The 24,073-nt window shown below is 46.5% G+C and overlaps 1 long non-coding RNA gene across 1 annotated transcript; it reads left to right on the top strand.

The window, feature by feature from the left end:
* Positions 1-14,265: 14,265 nt before the first annotated feature.
* LOC144142025 (uncharacterized) lies at positions 14,266-20,437 on the top strand. Its single transcript, XR_013316797.1, has 3 exons — positions 14,266-14,401; positions 14,473-14,552; positions 20,393-20,437. It is a non-coding gene; the product is annotated as an uncharacterized LOC144142025 (long non-coding RNA).
* The last annotated feature ends 3,636 nt before the right edge of the window (positions 20,438-24,073 follow it).

Below are 24,073 nucleotides of genomic sequence, written 5' to 3'. Positions count from 1 at the left end.
CAAGTTCGCTCCAATAAAGTGTTTTTCCTTGAAGACAACTGTGTCGTCTTTAAGTTGGTGACAATATAATGACAACTACTGGCCTTAAAACCAGATATGAAGTTTTTTGTTCTCTGAACACACTTTGCTAATGCTATTACGCCTACTGATAGATGCGATCAATCTGAGAGTCCCATATCCTCAATTAGCCCAATTGCTAATTCCGTCTCATTGATCCCGGTTACACCTAATGAAATCAGGGAAAATATTATGAATATTCAAAACATTGTTGCTTCGGGTTTGGATGATCTAAAAGCCGTACCTAATACACATGTATCTGATATAATATCCCCTAGTTTAGCCGTTATTGTTAATAGAACATTCGAGACGGGAATTTTGGGGGACGAGTTAAAAAGTGCACGAATTTGTCCTGTTCATAAGGGTGGTTGTGTAAAAGAATTTAACAATTACAGGCCAATCTCAATTCTACTAGTCTTGTCTAAAGTATTCTAACGTGCCATAAACACTCGACTTGAGAATTTTTAATAACTTTATTATAAGCAATGGGCAATCCGGCTGTCATAAAGGAAAATCTACTGTAGCGGCTTTACTTAGTGTTAAGTGCGATATAATACATAATTTTGAAAGCAGATTATATACTCCAGGAATATTCGTATATTTATGCAAAGCGTTCGGATTTGTGTGCGATGATGTCCTTTTGTAGAAACTTCAAAATTATGGTGTACGGGGGGTGGTACTGAAGTTAATAGGGAGCTACCTCACTGATCGATGTCAGCACGTCAGTGTATGCTGTGACACGTCAGACGAAATCAAAGTTAAAAGAGGCTTACCCCAGGCCTCTATTCTTGGACCCTTGCTCTTTTTAATTCATATGAATGACTTTGGTAGCATACTTTTGTAGCATACCTTATTGTATCATACCTTAACTTAATATGAACGCCGATGATCCTAACATTTTCTTTACGGCCCGTAGCCTTTCTGAACTGGAAAACATGGTCAATACGGACTTAAATCAGTTTTCCGACTGGCTACTCTAAAGAAGCTCCCACTAAATTCTAATAAAACCAAATACATAATCTTTCCAACTATCAATAGGCCAAAAAATTACGGTGTCGAGATTATTTTTCGAGCTCTGAAACTAAAACAAGAAGAGCAACAAAAAAATTTCGGTGCCTGGTTTCAAGAAAATCTCTCTTGCAACGTTCACATTTATAATTTGGCAATTTATCTGAGTAGGTCAGTAGGCTGCCCGTATCTGTTAAACTCATTGATTCCCACGTGGCTAAAACCTTCCTTGTACTACTCACTTTTCTATCCAAGATTAAGCTATTGCATTTTACTCACTTTTCTGTCCAAGATTAAGCTATTGCATTTTGATAGGGGGCATAACCACCAATACGAATTATCACATGCTGATAAAATTGCATAAAAAGCTTTTGCGCATTCTTGAGTGCTAAATGGGTCGTGCGCAATATTGGCCAACACCTCTTTATTGAAGGAAAACCAAGGTTGTTATTTTAGGCTTTTGCAATATTTATATAAAAATAAACTCTACATCACTGATAACGTATCTGAAACATCTTTATATAGTTTTCGCCGGCAACAGCTTAAGCTTCCAAAGACAAGAACCCATTACGGCCGACAACATTTAGATCACCAAATTCTCTTTCTTTTAAATATGGTAGGGATGCACGTGGATTTTAAAAAGAAGAGATCGAAAAGCACCTTTAGACTATATTAATGTAACGTAATCTCCAGTGTACCTACTTTGTTTCTGTTCCTTGTGTGTACTTAATATGGGCCGCCTAGTTTCTTTCTCCGCAAATACAACTGGTATTTTTGTTGTCATTGTTAACCTGAGCTTATTGTAATGAATTAATAATCAAAATGGCGTTGCGATATCTGCCTTTATTTTCAATACACAGCGGTGTCTTTTCCGTTTTGATAGGAGTGTGCCTGTATGTAAATCAATTTCCTAGCAAACCATTTTACGGATATGCTCTGCTTTGCGAATTAACTGCCATGTTTTGTTTTGTTTGTATTAAAATGCAGCTGCGTGTCAGCTGTGCTCGGAGGGAAGGCCTCTGTCAGGCTAGCCGCCTGTTACCTTCTCTCAATTTTTCTGTATTCAGAAAATAAACTTCAATTTAATTAAAAAATTTTGCTGTACAATACCTTCACAGAAAACCCCGTTTCCGTTAAGAAACTACATCTGCATTACATGTAACGACAACTAAGGATAGTTAATCACGCTTGTTTTTCACGCGGCGAATATCTCAAAATAAAAATGAAACACTATGACAAGACTGCATACATTTATCTATGAGGAGGTATTTTTGCTCTCGCCTGTTTGTGTGCCAGAAACAGTGCAATACTTTCAGGCGTCATGGTCGTCAATGTTACTTTGGCACACTCTTTCAGTGTACGGAACATAAACTTACAATTTTTTGTTATTTAATATTTTGGTGGAACTAACACAGCACTGCTGAACATAATTTTTCAAAATCAATAGACTTTGAAATTCACTTCTACCGCGCATTTTGAGTACTTATGCAGAAATGTTTACTAACACTTACTCCAGAAACGCTTAGTTCCGGCCGGGAAGAAGTGATATAATCTTCCGTTTTCAATGTGAAAATTTGGGTATCACAGGCCGACGCTTGTTGAGAATAAAGTTGCCATGTCTGCACGTGGCTTACAAGCGGCCCACGTGTTGCTTGCACAAAGTTCGAAGAAGAGTATAGGACTTGCGAGAAGCGGATATTCGGCTGTCCGAAGTTAGGCCTAAATTTATCAACCAGTACGCCGGGTACCGTACTAGTAACGTACTGGTCAACCAGAACGCCGGTAGCATAGCACATTATAGCGCGCCTCAATGTACCACGGTGATCTGACCAGATACGACGACAGAGCCCTTTAACAAGCGAGCTGTGCAAGGGCTTTACTGCTGAAGTTTGCCACGTTGATCTGCCTGAAGACTACGACGAAGTCGCTTCTGCGCGCGAGCCGTGCGAGTGCAGTTTTAAGTGCACAGCGCTTTAGGAGCCCGGCTTGTTACCGCAGCTCGTCCCCGTCGTCACGCAGTCACCCGTCGTCACGCCCCCCAACAGAAACTTCGAAAATATACCGCTTGTCCCGTTGAGATCAGACTTCAACAAGAGGTTTTTATAGGCACAACAGTTCCAAATTCCACGAATAGCTGCACTTGTCATACATGTCCCCATCGTTTGCCCAAAAAATACTGCGGGTTCATTTGAGGCAAAGTATGTAAATAACCAACAGCTCCACGCACTTTAGTTAGGAAGGCTTATTAGGTTGATTTTTAAGATAGTGAGCGAAAAAAAAAAGTGGCTGCCGAAGGAAAACACGACGGGTTCATAACGGCGCAGAAGGTCTTCCAGCACGTGCGAATAGAAAGGCAGGTAAAAAAAATTACGCCCACCTCCCCTCGTGGGAACCGTGGTGTGATGCGACGCTGAAGGGGATTCCATTGGCGTCGCATCAAGCAATCGTCGGGTACGGCAAGAGACCAAGCGCAAGCGCGGACGACCGTCGACTGAGAGACCGGCCGGAGCACGACACTCCGCTTCTATGCGCAGCGTGCCCGAAGGAGAGGAGACCGCGGAGAGAGAGAGTACTGCACATGCGGACAGTGCGCAGCCGCGCGCAGCGCCGCACGCGGCGCGACCGCACATGTTGGGAGAGAGTGTTCGCTATCGGAGAGAGGAGAAAAGGCGAGCGGAGGAGAGACGTAGCTGTGCGGACGCGGACGACGGACGCACGCAGGACAGGGCCACCGGCAAGAGATGCTCCTCTCAGCGCAGCATCTAAAAAGCGGACAGCACCAGAAACAAAGAAGAAGAAGGATGTCTTAGAAGAAGGCGCGTGAGCACTGTGTGTGCGGAAAAATTTTATTTAACAAACATATGTTACTGTGAGGAAGTAGCCGTAACTTCGCGTATTTGAAGACCATTTCATCAGAGAAGATGGCCAATCCTTATGGTGGGGCTATGTGCCACGAAGAGGAAGAGGAGGTACGAGAGGATCCCGACGAAGGGGACGGTGTGTTCCGGATTGCTCGGCGGTGATCGTGAGCGAGAGGGCAGCCTTCGGACCGGACGCCGCTGTTCCAGTACCGGGTGCGCGACCGTGGTTCCCCTGCGACGGCCTGGAAGGCGACGGCCAGGGAACGACAGCACGGACCAGCGCCCCACGACCTGCCCACGTTCGAAGAAGTTCCGCCGGTGCGCCGAAGACGCTCCAGCCAATCTGCACACTCCCAAACAGCTCATCCAACACGTGAGACTGTTGCAGTTGGCCAACTTGACTTCCGTTCAAACGGACTCGTGCTTCTTTTAGTTAGCAGCCCTGTTTAGTTTTTTTTCCCGACGCTTCTTACTCCGCGTGTTTCTGCTACTACCCAACCCCATAAAGCGTGCCATCTTCTGTTCTTCGCCATGTTCCGGTGCCCTGTCTCGTTATTCTCCCGTCCGTAATGCTGGGGATCGTAAGAAGAGCCTGTATTCCATCACAGTTACATTCATCAAGACAGGAGTGACAGATAGAGGAGAATTGCGTCAGAAGTGGTAGTAAGAAGCCGTGCGCCACACCTCCTCCGGTGAATGATTGCAGTACACTTCCTACAGCTTTCACGTTCAGTGGAACTGTTTTATTGTTTTTGCAAAAGAAAAAGCGGTTGCAAGTATGAATGCAGCTACGCGTTGTCTTGTTGCTGAACCGCAGCTACTGCCGCCTTAAGCCGGAGCTCACGAGGCCTCCCGCTGAGGTGTCGCCCCGTAGAATCGCGGCTGTCGTCGGCTAGAGCCGGGGCTCACGAGGCCTCCTGCTGAGGTGTCGCCTCGTCAAATCGGAACTTCCACCGTCTTGAACCGGAGCTCACGAGGCCTCCCGCTGAGATGTTGTTCCGTCAAATCGCAGCTGCCACCGTCTTGAGCCGGAGCTCCCGAGGCCTCCCGCTGAGGTGCGGCTAGTCGGATCACAGCTGCTGCGGCCTTGAGCTGGAGCTCACGAGGCCTCCCGCTGAGGTGTCGCCTCATTGAGGCTTGGAGTCTGGCCCGTCGTAGGTCCGAGCTGAACGTTGCATTGCAGGAGTCTCTCTCGAGTTCCCCACCAACTTCAGCACGCTGTGGTGGTCGTCCTGTCGACTGCGCCAGTTGAATTTCGCTTTTCTTCTTCCTGATGAGTGGTGAAGACGAAATAGGGAGGTTCTTTTGATGCTCGTCCCGAGAGGAGAATCTCGGCTCGCCCCGTTGACCGACGTCTGATACTTGAAGAATGTTAGGGATGAGAACGGCCTTTCTTGCTGGATATTATGTTTATTTACACTATTTACATTACTCCAACATCCGGACCGATTGATGGTTACTTTGACACTCTGCCCGCAGCATCCTGTTCGGCCAAGATCTATACTGAACTAGGTCCCTCTCGACCGACACACTCCGGTTTTGATCCCAAAAACCACGCCTCCGAAGGGGGCGTTCAAGAAAAACCAAAAACCCCTTTCAAAATATTTACATGAGCCATTGATTGGCCAAAAGAACCATCCAATCCTACACATGTCCCCACCTGCGGTTACGTGACCCAACCCTCTCTCTCATGCACTCATAGTACGTTTCCTGCGCACGTTATTGCAACCGACAAGCAAATACAAGACATCTGCCACCGAAAGTCACTGACCGCGTGGAGAGTTCAAACCTTTACGTTAAGCGGGCGACACCTGCTCAAAGCCAAAGCCGAACGCTTAGAGCGGTCTCCGCGCGGATAACATCTTACAGCGTCCTCACCGTGCTGCCTCGCATTTGTCTGCGCGCGTGCCGGCGCAATTCATAAGCTAATCCCTTCCCCCGAATATAAGGGGCGCCGCTGCCCGCCGCCTCTCTAGCGGGAAGAGCTCCTTCAACCCCAGGCGAGTATTCCTGAGGCGAATGACCCATAAACAAACAGCACCGATGCCGGCTTCGCAAATCCTCAAAAACCACGCCGCGCGCCTTTTCGACACCAAGGGACACCATCCTTTCGCTTCCCGTCAGCTTGTCATGACGAACGACGCAGCCACCTCCCAATGTCGGGAAGCCATGATAGCGGCGTGCACGCCATCCGGGAGGGAGACCCGCGCCGGACCTGTTTTCACTGCTGTGCACCCATCCGCCGTTCGCTAAGACCACCCGGTCGAGCTGACCGCATAGCAACCCAAAAGAGGTACTCAGGCTAAGCACCCCGCGTCTTTTGCCACCCAAAAGGAAGGGACAAAAACCATGCTCTCAGCGGCTCCCAACTTCGCGTCCGTGCGGTTGCATGAAAGGAACACAGCATAGCAGCTACAAGCGGAGGCAACGCCGATGCATGAGCCACCGGCGGCTTTCATTAATTCAATGAGGAGCCCGAACTTAACAGGGGGGTTTAGAAAATACCATATAGCACAGTATAGAAGCAGAGGACAGGGGTACTTTCTTCGCTCGGGTTACCCTGATAGCCTGAGAGGTCCCGGAGCTCCCTGCCGGGTAAACAGACAGGGAGCCAACCAGCCGGAGCTTGACCTGGGCTCCGACAGCCACCGTTTGAGGTTTCTACCCTTTACCTTAAAACGCATCGCCACGGTTGGTTCCAGCTGATGTTTGGGGGCTTAGGGTCCGCGGTGTCGCCAATACCGTCACCAAGATTACTCAAGGTGCCCCGTCAGCTTAGCCGCATGCGACGCCATATCTCTAAATGCTCAGCCGAATACTGGCCGTCGTAGAAAGCCTCAGCTTGCGACAGGACGGACATGACGTGCTCAGTCGCGACGTCATCAACTTTCGCTGCTCCTATCTATCCCCTCGCGAATTTTCCTTGTTCAGGACGGTAGCCATTTCGAAGGCTTTCCCCGAATCTTAAGAATCTTAACACCCTACCGAGACAGCCGAAACAAATGCCGAAATATTACGGCACTGTGTAGACTCACGCTGCGTTCACTTGGTAGCCTGAACAGACGATGGTAATGATGAGATCGTTTATTTCCCTTTTGAAACCAGCGAAAACCTTTGTGCTGCCAAGGCCACGTAAGGCCTGAATGGCAGGCCATGGCACTCATACAAGGCAAAACATTGCAAATACATGGCAAAAAAAAGCAAATAGAAGAACAAGTTCGAGCAGTCGAAGTATACCTAACGATTCATGGCAAAAACGCACAGGAAGTAAGCTGGCAAACACACTTATTATCTATTTCTCACAACATTCCATAGTTTATATCTTGAATTTCTGATAGAAAAATCACAACACAGTTGGTTGAACTCAGCGGGAACATAATACACTCTTGGTGGTCGTCCATACCTTGTTTATCAACAGGGGACCAAGTAAGGCTGTTTTTGTCAGAGATTACGAATAGGCATATACAATGGCTTAAAAGTATAATGTCGCAATGTTTAAAAAATGTATCGTTCAACAAAACACGGACGTTCGGTATATGTAACATTTTCAATACATCCCTCTTATACAGTCACCCAACGTTTATTCGGACGTCGAGAATTCCGACACGCTTGTTTAGTCGTACACTTTCGCGGCACGCCCACGTGGCCCATTAAAGTACGTGTATATCCACGACCGATAGTTCGTAGGCCGCAGAGCACGCCGTTAGGTTTTTCAGACTCCAGCAGCGGTGCTCTAGGATTTTTTGCCTCCGAATACCATCAGTGCACCAAGGATTCATGAAGAACTTAAAGCTGCATTACCGATCGCGCCTTCTGAATCGTTTGCTGTTGTGTGTGGACAGTCACAAATGCTACGTTGTGGATGTGCTGTCTTCTATCGGCATCTTGCCTGGTGCTTGGAGGGCAGTGATAGAGGACACGATACGCACCTGCTTTCGGCATGCGGGATTTAAGGTTGGCTGTGAGGACTAGGATAGTGACACAGTCTAGAACCCAACAGCCGAGGTGCCACCTGCGGCAGCATCCAACATTTTCGACGACTTCCGCTTGGCGGTGTCGATGTTGGTGCGGCTACGTTTGAAGATTGCAGCACCATCACTAGCGCCGTCATGCCGAGTGCCGATTTGGGTGGTGACGAAATCGTACGCCAGGTCCCCGAACCGGCGCAGGTGGACAGCGACTCCGATGATGACGTGCCACCAAAGCCAGAGGCATCAAATACTGATCTAGCGCGAACCCTTACAGTGCCATTGTGTGCTACCGGATCGAACAAACACTGGCGGACTTAGTCACGCGTAGGCCTGCGTGTGTACAGACGCGCATAAATACATTTTTTCCGGCCATTAGGCCAATGAAGGTTTTTGTTTTAAGGTAATCCTAGTTTTCACTCCCGATTACTCGGACTCCCGATTTTCGGACTCCCGACTCCCTACTTTTCGGACTCCCGATAAGCCTACAGGAAAACCCCGAGCATGACTCTCCTTAAGCTTACTGGGCCTCATGGAACTTCCCCGCGAAACGTCTCCGCAGGCAGCCTTTGCCTACGGAGAAGGTTCGACTTCACCGTCTCGCAATGTTCCACCTGCCGTTTCGACAAGCTTGACATCACGTGGGACACGTCGTCCGGAAAACGCATAAGCAATTGCTGTGGCCAAGTGTCATGGCTAAGCTGGGTCTTCTGGCACGTGCGCTCGAAACACGCTCGTACAAAATAAAGACCTATGTGCTGTCCAACATTGTAGGGCCGCCTAGGGTCACTCTTTCGAATTGCTCAGTCGTTTCTCACTGCACCCAGCTGTCACTCTAAACCTGAGATCAAGACATTTAGAGTTTCGGCTGCTTCACCTCTCTGTTTTGCTTTTTAAATGCAGAGCATTTCAGTAACTCACGATGTCACCCGCGGTGACGTCCGTAGTCCGCACCGCACCCCTCCCTACTATATAAAAAAATACTATCCGGCACCCGGTTTCGATCCCTCGACCCTGCGGGCGGAACGCAATGTACATGGTGCTCAACCCACTGCGCCACAAAGCCGACACAGAATGGGACGCCGCGAACGCGCCTTATATTGTTGATTCATTCAAATTACTGCTGTCGGGCCCTCTCTCGTCAGCAGTTGCCACAAGTGCAACAACATTAACGTAACGCAAACTGCTTAACGTCGTGCGCCCCCGGAAATGCTCTGCATTTGGTCGTGCCCCTCGCGAGGGGGATGTTTCACTGCGTCTTCTCTCGGTCGCGGGACCCGTGGCGCCATCTGGCGGAGGCGCGGCACAACTCGTAGCACTTTCTTTGAAAAAGCGCCTCGAAAGCGCGGCAAATATGAAATAGGGATGACGCGCTTTTTTTCTTCCTTCCGTGGTCTCCCTCGCCCGAGGTTAAGTTCTTGTTTTTCTATCTCGAGCTCAAATTCTCGCTTCTTTGCTTCCTGCTAGGGTTTCTCTCACTCGAGCTCATGTTCTCATCTCTTTCTCTCGAGCCCATGCTGTAGTTTCTCTGTGTCTCGGGTTCTTTTACATTTTCTCTCTGGAGCCCAGCCTCCGCTGCCTGACGTTTAGTGGTCTCCGTTTCATTGATTAGCTCAGTGCATTCCGACACATCGCCATCGTCAGCCCCCGCAGCAAATATGACATTCATCACCTCTGGCTTCCTCAGCGCTTCCAAAACATCAAAGCGCGACTCCTTTTCAAGTTTTACAACCACGGGTGCTTTATCGCTTTCAAATTCATGTCTGCATAAAACAGTGCTTTATCACGAAACCAAAATAATATTGCTCAAATCACCATTGCGACAAAGACTCGTGCTGTAGCAGCTGTCCTTTGAAGCCTGGAAAAACTCAGTTAGAATGGTACCGCAGTCAGCAATGACCACCGCGAATTCTGCGAAGTCCAACGAAGTCCACGAAGTTGTATCCGTACCACTCGCACCAGTTGCTATACGCCTCGAGCTTCGCGATCGCCGCGCCGCCTGCCGCCGCTTTTCCGCGGCGTTGACGGGATTTGCGCTGCGTGACTGATAGGGGCTCGTGCAGTGTTTTGGTTCTATTTCGCTTCTTTTCGCCTTTCCGCGCCCTAAAAAACTTTTTGTGGTGACGACTATTGGCAAAGAGTACGTTTAGGTCACTTAAAAATCAGCTGAGTCTTCGTAGAGTACGCGATCGCCTGCAAGAGTTACCCGAGGACGCGGTTCTGCGCGCTTCGTCGCCGCTCTTCCGGGCGTCGGCGACGGCAGCAACATATCACCCATGTCACCTCCAAAACATCAGGCACAAATGAATTCTACTGACGCCTCGTTTAGACCTGATACTGGCACAATGAGAGGTTGGCTTCATTTTGCAGCGTGGACAACGAATGCGGCTTCGTTTCGCATATATACGCTGCAGAAAAATATGTTTCGGGGATGTGATTACCCAATCCCGGACAATAACTTAAGCCTTTTATAAGAATATAAAACATGCGACAATGTAAAGTATATTCCTAGCCTGTGCGTCGTTAAATATGTGCCCACACACGACATATAGCAAGAACCAAGAAAATGAAACCACAGAAAAATAAATGCTGTGCCAATGCGGAATTTAGAAACATGATAGCTCTAACGGAAATGAAAAAAAAAAAAAAAAAAAAACAGTGCAGCTTCTGGCATGCTAAAGACGTTCGTCTAAACTTAAGCCAGGTAGGTTTCACTAGACCAACTATAGTACGCGAAATGCACTGCTATTTCGCGAGAAATCGGTGGGGGGGGGGGGGGGGGGGGGGGGCGGGGAGGGGGACGCCGTGTACAAATGCGGAGCGGAATCAGGCAATGAACGTTTTAGTAATCCCACACATAAATCTCGCGTTCAATTTCCTTTTGTTTTTCTGCTTCAACGAAGAGCTGATCGTACGGCGGACGCATTTTTGGAAGTATACAGGGTAGGCTGTTCAACAAGCGATGAAATGTGTCGTTGGAAGAGTGTGGTATGTGATAAGGCCCTCCGATTTCAGTTTCTGGTTTATTCTGCAGGCTCCCTGTGCCATGTGACGATATTTCTAAGAAGCATTTAGTCGCGGACGCGGATTATATTGTAAGCCCGTCTCCGCGCTGCTCGCAGAGGATATATGTAGCAGATGAAGGTCTGCGGGCGCGCACCTCACGACAAGACGACTCTGTCGTGTGCTGATCCCCGAGTATAATTATGCATTGTCCAACGTACTTTTGTTGAATATTCCCGAAATTAACACAGACTGGCTTGTAAATGGTGGTGATCAATATCTGAGGCATAATATTGGCAAACGTAACTGGTGTGCTGTCAGGTATGAGTGCTCCGCCGATTATGTAAGCGCACAAAACCGATTTAAATCGTAGTGTATAGCCGTAGCATGAACATCCGAGGAAGCGGTGGTTACGGAGACACGGCTAGTAAATTCAGGTCAGTGTAACTACAATCGGCTCCATCATACGCCGATTCCGCGACGCTGGCCTGTGACACACACCTGGCGCTTATACAGACCGAAAATACCACACTAAGATCGCGTCGGAAACATTTACACTCTCGTAAACACACCCCATTTGCGAACAGAGTGACTGTTCCACACAAACATGAATTTCAAACGCCCACAAACGGTAAATTGCAGTCGTTAGCGTGCCGCAAAAGCAGCGACGGCACTGGGGAGCGGCGCGCGGACTCCCGCGCCTGCTTTCGAAACGGGCCGCTAGGGGGATTTCAGTGGCGCCCCTACAGGCCGCGCTCGAGGCGTATATTGACGAGGGCGTCCCAGGAACGACCCCCGTCACTTTCCTCGGCGTAGTGCACAAGCAGCGAGAAGGAAAGCTCACGCGCTTGGGAACGACCAAGAGCCGAGTGCAACACCACTGTTAAATGAACGTCTAGAAGAAAGCAACGATGATACAGGAGGCAGCCTGCAGGCGTGCTTACATCACTCTGGCGCTGTGACGTGTCACTCTGATACAGACGGCGTACTGACTCAGCTCGCTCGAGGGCGATAATTTACAACCGAATGTCCCAACGATCACAAGGCCCTCAGTTCAATAGGCGACACAAAAAGTAGCGATATACAAAACACAGGTTCCCTAGATTCAGTGTTGGAATGTCCCTAGAATGAGCGGCGATGTCCGAATGTCAGCGAATTCTTCGCCGAAGAGAAGTTGGGGAGACACGCTGGGCAGGAGAAGTTGGGGAGAAAGTTGTGAGATGCGTCATACGGCTGCCGCTGGTGCGAGTTTCCGACAGCGAGAGCACGCATCGTTTGACAGGTGAAAAGGGGTGGACTTCACCGCCACACAGGAAACTCACCGCAGTGCACTCAACTTGTATCGCGCGCGGTTAGGGTAACGGCGAAGCACTTCGCACTAAACCGTAACAATGTGTGGGTTCCAAGTGAAACAAAAATTTGGCATTTGCCGAATATTTGTGTTACCATCTAGTATTTTTTTTTACAAACTGAAATTTATAATCCCGAAATATCCCGCATTTTTTAACGACAAATAAATATATTTTAAACGTGCGCAAACAGTCAACATTAGGTTTTTTTATACCTCGCTCGCATACGGGTACAATTCTCCGTTTTTATTATCTTTCAGAAACAATACCGGTCAAAGTAAGTTAGACTGGCAATTTCGCTTGTAACTATTATACTGTTTGTACTTCATGAGTTAAAAATCGCATAATTTGATTGTATTCCAGCTTACATATTTTAGTCGGCGGAAACGTACCTCAATTACAAATTTACTGCCTTTAAAAAATATCTGCTTTGATGTGACCTGTGTTTCCATTTTGAAGCCTATTACAGCCAAAATTCCTGGCCACTTCTCAGGAACACTCATCGGCTACAAAGAAAACTTATGTGGCTATTTATAATAACGACGATCTGTTGTGCAAGAAACTTCGGTTACTATGTGCACCCTGACCTCGTTAACGTCAGAGAAGTAAGTATATGCTATATCTTTCGAAGCAGTAGCGTATGTCGTAATTGTGTTTGAATGAATTACCCGTGCTGAAAAACGCTAAAAAACACCGTACTTAGAAAAGTGAGCTATCGACATGTCTTTAGGAATTCGCACCTATTTTATTTCGCCAGTGTTGAATACGATTACTATAAGGGATAATTTTCCGTTTCAACTTCTGCTACCCACCTTTATGCTTAATTGACACGGGATTCGAAATTGCCGTGGCTGTCGAGAATAAATATCTATTTTCATATGATGAGCATAGAACCACCAAGCCACGGTGGTTCAGTGGCTATGGCGTTGTGCTGCTGAGCCAAACATTGCGGGTTCGATTCCCGCCCCGGTGGCTGCTTTTCTGGTGGACGGCAAAGCGAGAACGCCCGCCTGTCGAGATTTCCGCGCACGTAAAGATTCGAACGCGGTCAAAATTAGCCCGGAGCCCCCACTACGGTGCGCCTCATAGTCCTGGTGTAGCGCCGTCACGTTAAACCCCACAATCAATCAATCAATGAATATCGAAAAAAATGAACTAAAACAGACATTGGCAGGTAAAGTTATGCAGTCTAGATAAAAAGCCTAACAGTACATAAATAACATGTTTGCTTGGTTATCAGCGCATACCAATAAACAAAAGTTATGCATTAGGTCGCATCTACTTTCGCGGGTTTAGCATGGCTGTCGTTGAAGAAATAATGTTCAACGACATTGCGCCATCGAACCCATGAACACTTGGGCAGCGTTAGGGCATGACAGGTTTTACGTTTTTACATCATTTATATACTAATTTCTACATGAAGACAGCGCTGTCTCCCGCACTCGATACGATGACAAACGCCCGGCAACATTAGTGCAAACAAAATTTTTAACATGCTGAACGTGTGATCCGCGAAACTTCCCTATCTCTGCCATAACCTTTATTCGATGACACTGCAGAACCCGGTGTAATCTTGCCTAGCCAAGCTTACCAACGTTGCTTTGCCACCGCAATCACAAACTTCAATAACAGAACCGAAAGCAAAAAATACTCCTAACGGCTATAAATACATAATAACAGAAAACAAATAGGGGATACTTCTATACTAGACGTCCTAAGAGAGTGGAGGAAGGTAGCGCACCTGCGAAAAAGGCAACCAAACAAGATTTAAAGAACTCGCGATGTGGAAAGCCCCGCGTCTGACCTCGTGATAAGCAGGATCAATAAATTACAACTTGCATTTCTATTTTTATTCATCGAAGAGAGAAAAATGGGGAAGATTCCGTGTCAAAAATGTTAATGCCAGTGCAAAGAACGGGTTTTCAGGCGTATCCCGCCCCACCTCGTATCACAAATGTTTTTCTTCTTCTGTAATGAAATCTGCTGAGCAATGATTATGTTTTCTTACTCAGTTTATGAACACTCAACACGACTACATCTGGGCCATGAACGGCACACTTAAAGATGAGTGCGTGTTTTGCAAGGTGGAGAAGATCGAGAAATGGAAGTGGGACAGTGTGCTGTTCTGGAGAAATTACAGCTTCGACAGAATAAAGTAAGAACACCCCCAGTTTAGTGCCGCATTCGCTCGTAAGCACTGGTATATAATGTTTTCTCTTTGCTTAGTGTTCGGAAGCTGCTCCTGGGCACATTTGTTGGGCGCTATGGACAACCGCCAGATCGCATGGAGATTGAGGTAAAAGAAGGTATGAATATTGTTAACAGCAGAAAACAAAAGTTTGAGTTACGACTGGTTATTTCAAGCTTGACGGGTTTGCTCAAAGGAGCCATGAAGACAAAACACAAGTTTGGTTCATTCGAAAGATTGCCTCGTTAGAATCATGCTGACGCCACTTTTAACGCAAACTTCGCTCAGATAAGCTACATAATTAGGAAAAAATGGAATGGCCATGCGACCCACTAGCCCATTTCCCGCAACAGAACCTATGATGTCATACCAGCCAGCTCTGCGATTGGCGGAGGCCGGCAAAAGCGAACAAAAATTAGGCAGAGCTTATCAGCATACCGAACGAGCTATTTGCGCTTAAATTTAGCGCACATTCTTTATATATAAGTAAGAATGGTGGGACAAACAGTGGAAGTTACGAAAGCACACTTAAACATAGTGCTGATGCGTACTGCTGCTGGTACTGCGCGCACTATGCTTGGTTTAGCTGCACAGCACTGCGGGGCTTTGGGTTTGTCTCAGACGACACTGGCCGATTTACGCAAGCACGGGGTCTGACGTGACCGTATTTGTAGAGCGAGCACTATGTTTCACGAAACAATTATTTTCTTCGAGAACAAGAACAAGCCAGCTTTAAATACGGTCAAAAACAAACCAAATGCAGAAAACGGCTTGCAACGGTGTGGTGGCGCCATCTAGGTTCACTAACGGTAAACAAGGCTTCCGAATCGGCTGCACGGTAGTCGGTTTCCCGTGATGTCATTGCGGACCACGAGAACACACGACTTACCGGGAAAATCAAAATTTTAACCTCAATTGATTATTTTCTCAGTGAATTGAATATCGTCTGTATCCGGAAAACCGCTGGGGAAACTATAAAACATGAAATATTTTGAATAAAACAAACTTCTATTTTGTCTTCAGGGCTCCTTTAAGTACTGTACCAGAAAAAATCATATTTTGTTTCCTACTTCTGTGCACTTATTACAAACAATCGGTACATATGGCTACAGTCGGCTTGCTAAAACTGCCGAAAAGTATAACAATTCTACTATATGTTAGCCATCGAATACACCGCGATAAAGAACAATAAAAACTTAAGACCTTGTCGCCGTATGTCTTTTATTCCAAACTTTGTGGAGAGCTTGCTTAAGCGAAAGTAAGCACAGTTTCACGTCAGATAGATTTCCCCCTATGGCAATAAAATGGTATTGTACACCGACGCCACTTGTTCAGTCCAAAAGATATTGAAGGGCTTGAATACACATTAAAAAGATATTGAATAAAGATTTGATTAAATCTGATCTTATTTGATTTGATTTAAAGCATTGTTTACATGATATTACGCTGGAAATAACCAGAATGTTTCACAGGCACGCAAAGTGCTCTAAATACCCCAAACTTTTATAGCAACTAATCATTCCAGGGTGACTATAATGCTCGTATGAAGGGCAAATGATACATGATTGCTTTTGAAGGATATATATTCTCTTAATGAGGAGTCACAAATATATGCCTCACTGTTTTTATGTTAGCAGTTAAGACTGTGGATTGCCGTTTTTTTATCTTATCAGCTACTAGGGAAATTTTGCAGGGCAGAACAGCCTACGTCTAGTTTCACTTACCGTTCCCAATATACAGTTTTGAGTCTTGCACTTGAATTCTTCGTTTTAGTTATAATAAAAGACTTCATATTGAGTAGACGATAAAGCATATTGAGTAGGGGTACACAAACAGCACTCCCGCGCCAGAAAAAGATCTGACCACCCTGGTGTAGTAGTTGGCGGACAACTCCGAATATTTGCCCTAGCAAATTTAGGCCTTCAGTCTCCAGCAACTGTAAAGCACCGGACCGCCCCCCCCCCCCCCCCCCCCACCTCTTGCGGTCAGGCCACCGCTACAGCAGAAGGGACTAAGAATCTCTGGGTCTAGGCAGGCCGTCTTTGGAACTTGACTCTTGCAACATTCAACGCACGAACCCTGTTTAGCGAGGGAAGCTTAACTGTACTACAAGAGGAGCTATCGGGCATCGAGTGGGATATCATAGGGTTAAGCGAAGTTGAAAGGGCCGGAGAAGGTTTCATGGAGCTGACTAGCGGGAATTTTTTGTGCTGCAGAGGACTCCATAAGAAGAAAGAACACCAAGTGGGATTCGAAATCTATAAAGAATTAGCACGCCACGTGGAATAATTCTTCTGCATTAACAAAAACAGTCGCCGCCGTTGCGATCTAGCTAAAAAAGCCTTACAGGTTAATGATAGTATAGAGCCAATATGCAAACAACGAACTACGAGGATGAAGTGGCAGACATTTTTTACGAGGACGTGATCAGCTATAGCCGGTATTCATTGAAACGTTTAGCTGCCAATTTCTTCATTTGGCAACACTGAAATGGCCATGGACATGGCCGAAGCGCCACAAACATGGCGCGGCTTATGCCACTGCGGCCGCACGCCGAAGAACAAAATAACACCGGCGTGCGTCGTCTGCTCCGTTGCAACCAGATTCGCAACGGTGGTGCCAACAGAGTTGTTATTTATCGCACTCACATTTGAGTCGAGGCATTAATTTGCGTTCGGCGGGCTAGAGGTTGGAATGTCCAACCCATATCATGCGCTTAGCACGGACACGGACAAGTAGCGCCATCTCGCGGAGCGCGACGTAACCAGTGACGGCGCATTCGCATGTTTGCCTGCCTCGCTATTGAATACCGGCCATAAGGATGGGAAGAGCACAGTTCACGATTGTTATGGGTGAATTTAACGCAAAAGTCGGTAGAAAGCAAATCGGAGGAAACTCAAAGGGAAAGTTTGGAATAGGTAATCGCAACAATCGGGGAGACACACTGGGGGGATTTGCAGGAGAAATAGTCTGCTTTTAGGAACACGTTCTTCTACAAACAATGGAACAGGAAAAAACGAATAGAAACAGGTTATTGAAAAGTCCTGCTGATACAAAAAAAACAAAATCGACTTCATTTTAAGTGACAGCCCATGTATTGTGCAGAACGTAGAGGTTATGAGTAAGTTTCTGAGCAGCGTTCACTGGATGGTTAGACGCAAGGCAAGCCTGAATCTCAAAACAGAAAGAAGAACACCCATGAAAAAAAAGAAACCCTGCACGGAGACAGTCAGAGGAAGGACGGAGCAGTTCGAAAAAAAATTTCACCATCTTCCCATAGGAGAGCCCTGAGTAGTATGCGAAGCAGCCATGGGGTCGAGGAGAATGAGGGGAGCGGAGCGTGCGCGCGCGTCATTTATACCGCGGAGCTAGAGTGGCGCCCCCCGCGGAGTATGCCGTCGCGTCTCTAAGCTGCTTCGCAATATCGCGCGCGGAGTCCCAGGGGTTGCCATTCGTTGTGCAATCCCGGAGAGGAGAGAAGAGGAGGAATGCCGGAGAGGAGAGAAGCGTCGGAGCAACACCGATTAGATTTGGTCGGAGAGGACATCGAGTAAATGGAGCTTTCAATAGCTCCCCGGTACCACACGAAGTACAACCGGTTATACCCAATTGCAACAGTACAAAAATACGGCCAACCGGCAAAGAGAATTTTGTCCACACGAAGGTGGAGAGAAATTAACGGGAAAGACTTTCTTGCGACCCACCGCCAGGGGGACGAGCCCGGGGGGACCCCTCTTGTCCCCCCTAGGAAAAAGCCGGATAGGCTGGGTTGCTGGGAACGGGAACTTGGACGTCGGGATGGGTTATGGGAAAAAGGGTGGGAATGAGGGAAGCAATTTTGCTCCAATCCTTTTGTCTGACTCTCTTCCAAGACTGATTGCTCAGCGAGGGCATCAGACAGTGCCAATTGCCAAATATGCGGTCCCTGCCACGGGTTACCGCTCACCCATAGGGTCCGATAACTGGGCCCCAACTGTCGGAGACAGGAAGTACCCTATTTAGTAGCGACGGCCGGGTCCCCCACCGACCCCCAGCTCTGCGGCCGATGCGTACTAACGTCCTCGATCAACTGTCCCGCACAAGGTACTCATGAATCACCAGTGAAGCTTTCCACTATACACGGGTACTTGCAACACCTGCTTTTCACGGTCTCCGGACAGGAGGAATGCGGAGAGGAGAGGAGATGAGAGAAGGAGAGGAGAGGAGGGGCAGGAGGATGCGCATGCGCAGTGGGGGTGTGGACGCCGCACAATGGCGGCCGCACAACGGCGGAGGGTAGCGCGTGAGAGATGATTGAGTGCAGTCGGAAAATATCTTTTTGTCCAGGGCAAGATTTTTCACTGAGGAACGCCATTCTTTGAAGCTTGCGAGAGAAGGCAGGTAATTGTGAGCCTAAAACAGGCTGTCGAATTGACGTTTTTTTCGAGGCGCGCCTCGCTGCTCCTGATTGAACAAAAATGAGAACTGAGAAGGGCGATTCACCTCTTTGGGATGTGCCGGTCCACAGCGTTTTCCACAAAGTTGTATAGCTCTATAACAGCTCTATGCAGTAGTCGTATTTTTTAACCATACGCTTGTTCTCCTCTTCAAAAGAATTGACGTACGCGGAATTTGGTAGTGGCATATCATTTTCAGAGCCAGCATAGAATACAAAAGCTCGGAGAACAAAAAAACACAACCCTAATGCATTCGAAACTAATTTTAGTGAAAGCCAATGCACGCATACATAATTATAATATGACCTGCACTCGCGACGACTTCCACCGACGAAGTCCTATTCATAACAGAAACCAAGCTTACGCGTAAACCCCAATGCGTGGAAATAAGCTTAAATTCGTATTTTAAAGCGAAGCTTTCTACCTCTAGCCCACAAAGGTTCTGTCGCGACCGTTGGTGTCAACAGAAAACTCCGGCGAAAAATGTTACTGGCATTGCCAGGAATCGAACCTGGAACAAACAGTGAAACGGAGCGAGAGCCCGTTGTCCTACCCTTTTGAGCTACGAGCCCGCGCGGAGGCTGGGCAGACAGACGGTGCACTCCCCTAGCACATTTGCGAGTTTACCTTCTCCGTTCTCGCTGAATGCCACGTTATGGCGTCATTCGATCTCTCACGCCGCCGTGTTCTCCGCCCTCGGCGGGTGTAATAGCCGTGTGCGCGAATTGCGCATGCGCTAAAGGAGTTAGTAAAATTAAAGGAAGCCTACACCAACGCGTGGCATCTCACTTCTCTGTCTCGGCCGCCGATCTCGTCGCCTCCGTTGGCGGCGGCAGAGACGGAGGTGAATTGAGATCGTCTGACACTGAGTTTGAGCTTCCTTTCATTCTATTAAACAGGAGTTTTCACTCATGTGCTTTACCAATACAACTCAACCAACCACCAATAAAGGATCATGCATGTATTTGAACGCAGCAAAGCATATCTCTTTGAAGTAATAATGGGTTTCGTTCAGGGCATTTCACTTGTCTCTGGCTTGATGCTTTGTAGAGCCACGGGTTTTATTTCAAGTGACGTCGCGTGGGTAATCGCTGGGAGGTCGTTTACGGCTTCGCTTTCCAACCACATTCCCTTGGTTGATTGAGGCACTTTTTATAAGCCAGAATATATTAATTTTTTGCACGAACGTTGAATTAAATCCTTGGTTGTGTTTCATCATCTCAGTTCTCACTTCATAGGTTCACATCATCTTTGAGGTCGCAAACCGTATTTTTACATTATTATTATATAAATATGACAACAATTTTTGAGCAGCATTTAAACGACGCACATTTTTCCCGTTACCCTAGTTACGAAATTCACAAAAATACCATAGAATAGTCCGCTGTCAGTTCTCTTTGATAATATTGTCAGAAATACGGGGTGCCTATCCTTTTCCTACTAGCACCCTCTGGCATGCGAGTCTTGGCTACATAAAACGCTTACGTTTCACGAGTTTATTGATGTCCTGTTTAATTTTCAGAGCACTTCTATATAGAAAACCAACACTTATATAGTCGACTCACCCGTAAGTATTACTTTAAACAAATATTTTTTTGCGTACAGAAACGTCGTGCTATGATTGCTATAATTGTACGTACTGGGGAAAATGGAGCCTCCTCACGTGTTATGAATGCGAAATTATGAAGACAACGGGCATTGGTGACTAGGCCAAGAGATTCAGACAGCGCCAGGGATCGTCGATGGCCGATCCCCTTGAGTGAGTGTATTACCAGTTCAAAGACCATTTGCAACTTCGTACTGTGAGCTACGAATACCTGTCTTTATCGAACCCGCACGATACAAACACAGTGTAAACGTAAAGTTTGTCCTGGGGCTGCGGAATGCTTCCGCATTGAAAACAATAAACAGGTTTCATTGCGCCTATACTCGGTTGCAACTTAAGAACGGCACCGGAAGTTGCCGCTGTGCCTCATCACCGTAGCCGGATTTTACTCCGCGCGGCGCAAGTAGGGCGTTACTGGGAATATTTTGAACATGGCGTGAGCCGTTCCCGTGATTTTTTGGACTTAATATGCTTATCAACGGCTCCAGCGACGACAAACCAACTGCGTGAGACAAGGCAGAGGATATCACGCATTCATAGCAAACCCCTTTCAAAACGTGCGCGCCCGTTGACATCCGAATCCGTCGCTTAGGCGGAGTGATACCGTACATGAGCTGTTGCTGTTCTTAACTTGTTCCCGAGTATAGAAGGCGTGTCCTGTGCGACATTGAATCCGGAACCTGCAAGTCGTACTTTCCCGTTTGCGTCTTAACACCGTTCTCAACTTCGCTATTTTCCGCGCCAATATTGCGTGCCTATCCATTCTCGCCCTCATGCGTGCAACATATTTTTCGTTACTATACACCGCATTTTGCGCAAATTCCTGTTTTGTTCATTGTGCTCCTATCGCAACATTTTGTATATATGCACGAGTTGCACATTAACAAGGGCTTTTGTGGTGTTCTTATACTCTCTATACTGCCTACTTTAAATCAGTGCCGATATCCTTATAAATGCCAATAAAGGCGTATCAATTACTATTTTCAAAATATCGGCGCCTATATGGACATTATTAAGCCACAAGGTTTGCTCTGGAGTCCAGTTTGTGATTGTTATTGATGTTACCGAGCAACATTGATGTTCTGACCACTATGGAGTTTAACCTAAAACCCTTGTTCAAAACAGTCCTCTAATTCAACCAGATCCCGAAACACAATAGCCAGCAGCAGTGAAATTAACGCTTATTCTAAGGGACGTGAGGAACAATTTATATTTAAAAAATGTGGAGATGGTAGTCGTTTGCTGTCGCTTCCACAATTTTAAATTGGTTCTTAGAATACATTCTGCGTACCATCGAAACGAATTTTTTCAAACATATGCAGTCGCATCCTCATTTCTACAAGCATACTTCAATCTATTTCTCTTTTCCACGCAACGGTTGAGCATTGAACATGCCTTTGTTAGCGGATCACTTCTATATTGAACGGCCAACGGCGAAACATCAATGCGTGCTGCACTTCCTTACACTTTAAAATTCACACTGCCAACGGGCTCTAAAATCCGCTTTTTCATCAAAAAACTTTTCGGCTACTAAACACATTTTCAAAATGCTCTTCATATGTGTAGATTTGTTACCCAGTGTTGGGATGTCTTGATTCTACAATTCGAGTAATAACTATCAGAAAATTGCCGGAGTTCTACCTGACAGTCGTCGTGTTAGAACAAGGTGCCAGTGTTGTACTTAATCAAATTCATCTAATATTCTTCATCATATTCAACAGCCTGCTCAAGCCAACTGCAGGGCGAAGGTTTCTCGCACTGAATTCGAACAGCTGAGGTCCTGCACCCCTCGAGTCCACTGTTGGCCACCGAATTCCCGATTTCATTCCTCCAACGTGTTACAGGCCTTCCCCTTTTTCCAGACCCGTTCTCTTGGTATTCACTCCGTTACCCACCGGTTGTCCATTCCATGACCAACCCAAGACCATTTCGTTTTTTTTTCACTTCAACTTTCAACTTTTCAACTAAGGTGTCATCTACTCGAGTTTGCTCTGTGATCAAGAAAGGTTTTCTCCTGTACCTGAGAGTTACTGCTAACATTATTCGCTTCATCGCCTGGTGAGCACACCTAAGTTTCCTTTCCATTTCTTCAGTGAGGCGCCATGTTTCAGCTCCGTGTGTCGTCACCGGCAGAATTCACTGGTTGTATATTTTTCTTTTGAGTGACGCAGGTAGATTACTTTTATTTGGCATTACTTCTCGAGTGCATCCGAGCCTATACCTATTCTACGTAGGATTTCTCTCGTGGCTGGGGTCACCACTAACCATCTGTCTGAGGTAGTTATATTATTTTACTTCTTCTAGAGTTTCGTTTTCTTAGCTGAAGAGGACACTTAGGCGTGCTTATTCCTAATTACTTTACATTTATTTATATTTATTTTTAGCCCCACGGCCGTGCTTTCTTATTCCAGTTGCTCAAGCATTTCTTGAAGGTGTTTGGCAGTCTCACTCACCAAAACTATCGCGCTTGCAAACCTCAAACGACTCAAGAATTCTCTGCTTCCCCTTAATATTTTTCCCCCAGTAAAGCTTTCGGAATACTCCGTACGGAGATGCTGTGAACAGTTCTGGCGATATGGTGTCACGCTGTATTACTCCCTTTCGGATCGGAAATTTTTCGCTTTGCTCGTGAAATGTTATCCTGCCCGTACAATAACGTTTTTTAGTCAAACACACAACCTCGGATATTCGTTGCCGTTGTGTTTTCTTTTGGAGCAAATAAAGGGCCTCATCTCCAAGCAAATCATTTTACTGACTTGGAGCGAAGTGGCGTTACACATATACAAAAAATTATAGCTGACCAACGTTTCGGAAAAAAAATAGATCTGGATAGACTTGGACTTCAGCAGTAGCGGTTTCTTCTGGATAACCTTCTTGGTGGTTACCCACCAGTTGCAAAATAAGACGTTGTCATAGTATTAGTGCGGGTTATATGGGACTGAGGTATCACGCAGTTTCCGCTTCCACCAACTATTAGACGTCATTCCGCTGTTTTTTCATGTCTAATGCTGTGTAACAGAGCGAGTTGCCATCACCGACGCGAGTTCAAATTTCGTTCAAATGGCTGTTTACATTTTATGCCCCGTCTGAAAAATCGTCCCCCTTTTCAATAAAGACAATGCGTACACTGCGGTCTGTTTTGTCTGATAAAATATGAGGAGGTTGAAGCATTCAGTTAGTTCCTTTAGGTAGTAATTGTATACTTCAACCTATATATATTCAGGTTAACACAGCAGCACGCCGTGTATGCGTGGTCCTCGGAGAAAAGTGGTGACGATAGTGAGCTTCAAACGTTTCACTGTATTGTCTACGCTAAACGTCACTGGTCGTACTTTTGCCAGCAAGAATATCAATAGAGTGTGGAGTAGTGTGTTCACCTCGTGCATGGTGCAAGCCTTTACAATGAAGGTTGCGCCAAAACAAGCTACAGAAGGGGCTTTTTTATCAAGTATTCTTTAAACTGGAGTAGTGCTTCAAGACATTTGATAAAAAAGTCACTGAAGCCTAAAGCAAGTACAGGTTCTCACATTGACTAAAAACTGGACTTTATAACACTATGCTTCATGAATCTAAACAAAGTATGTTAGTGCTAATTCC

This window comes from Haemaphysalis longicornis, unplaced genomic scaffold, assembly GCF_048455015.1.
Source record: "Haemaphysalis longicornis isolate Haplotype H1 unplaced genomic scaffold, Haemaphysalis longicornis Haplotype H1 scaffold_6, whole genome shotgun sequence".
Lineage (NCBI taxonomy): Eukaryota > Metazoa > Arthropoda > Arachnida > Ixodida > Ixodidae > Haemaphysalis > Haemaphysalis longicornis.
This window is presented reverse-complemented; position numbering and strand designations above follow the sequence as displayed.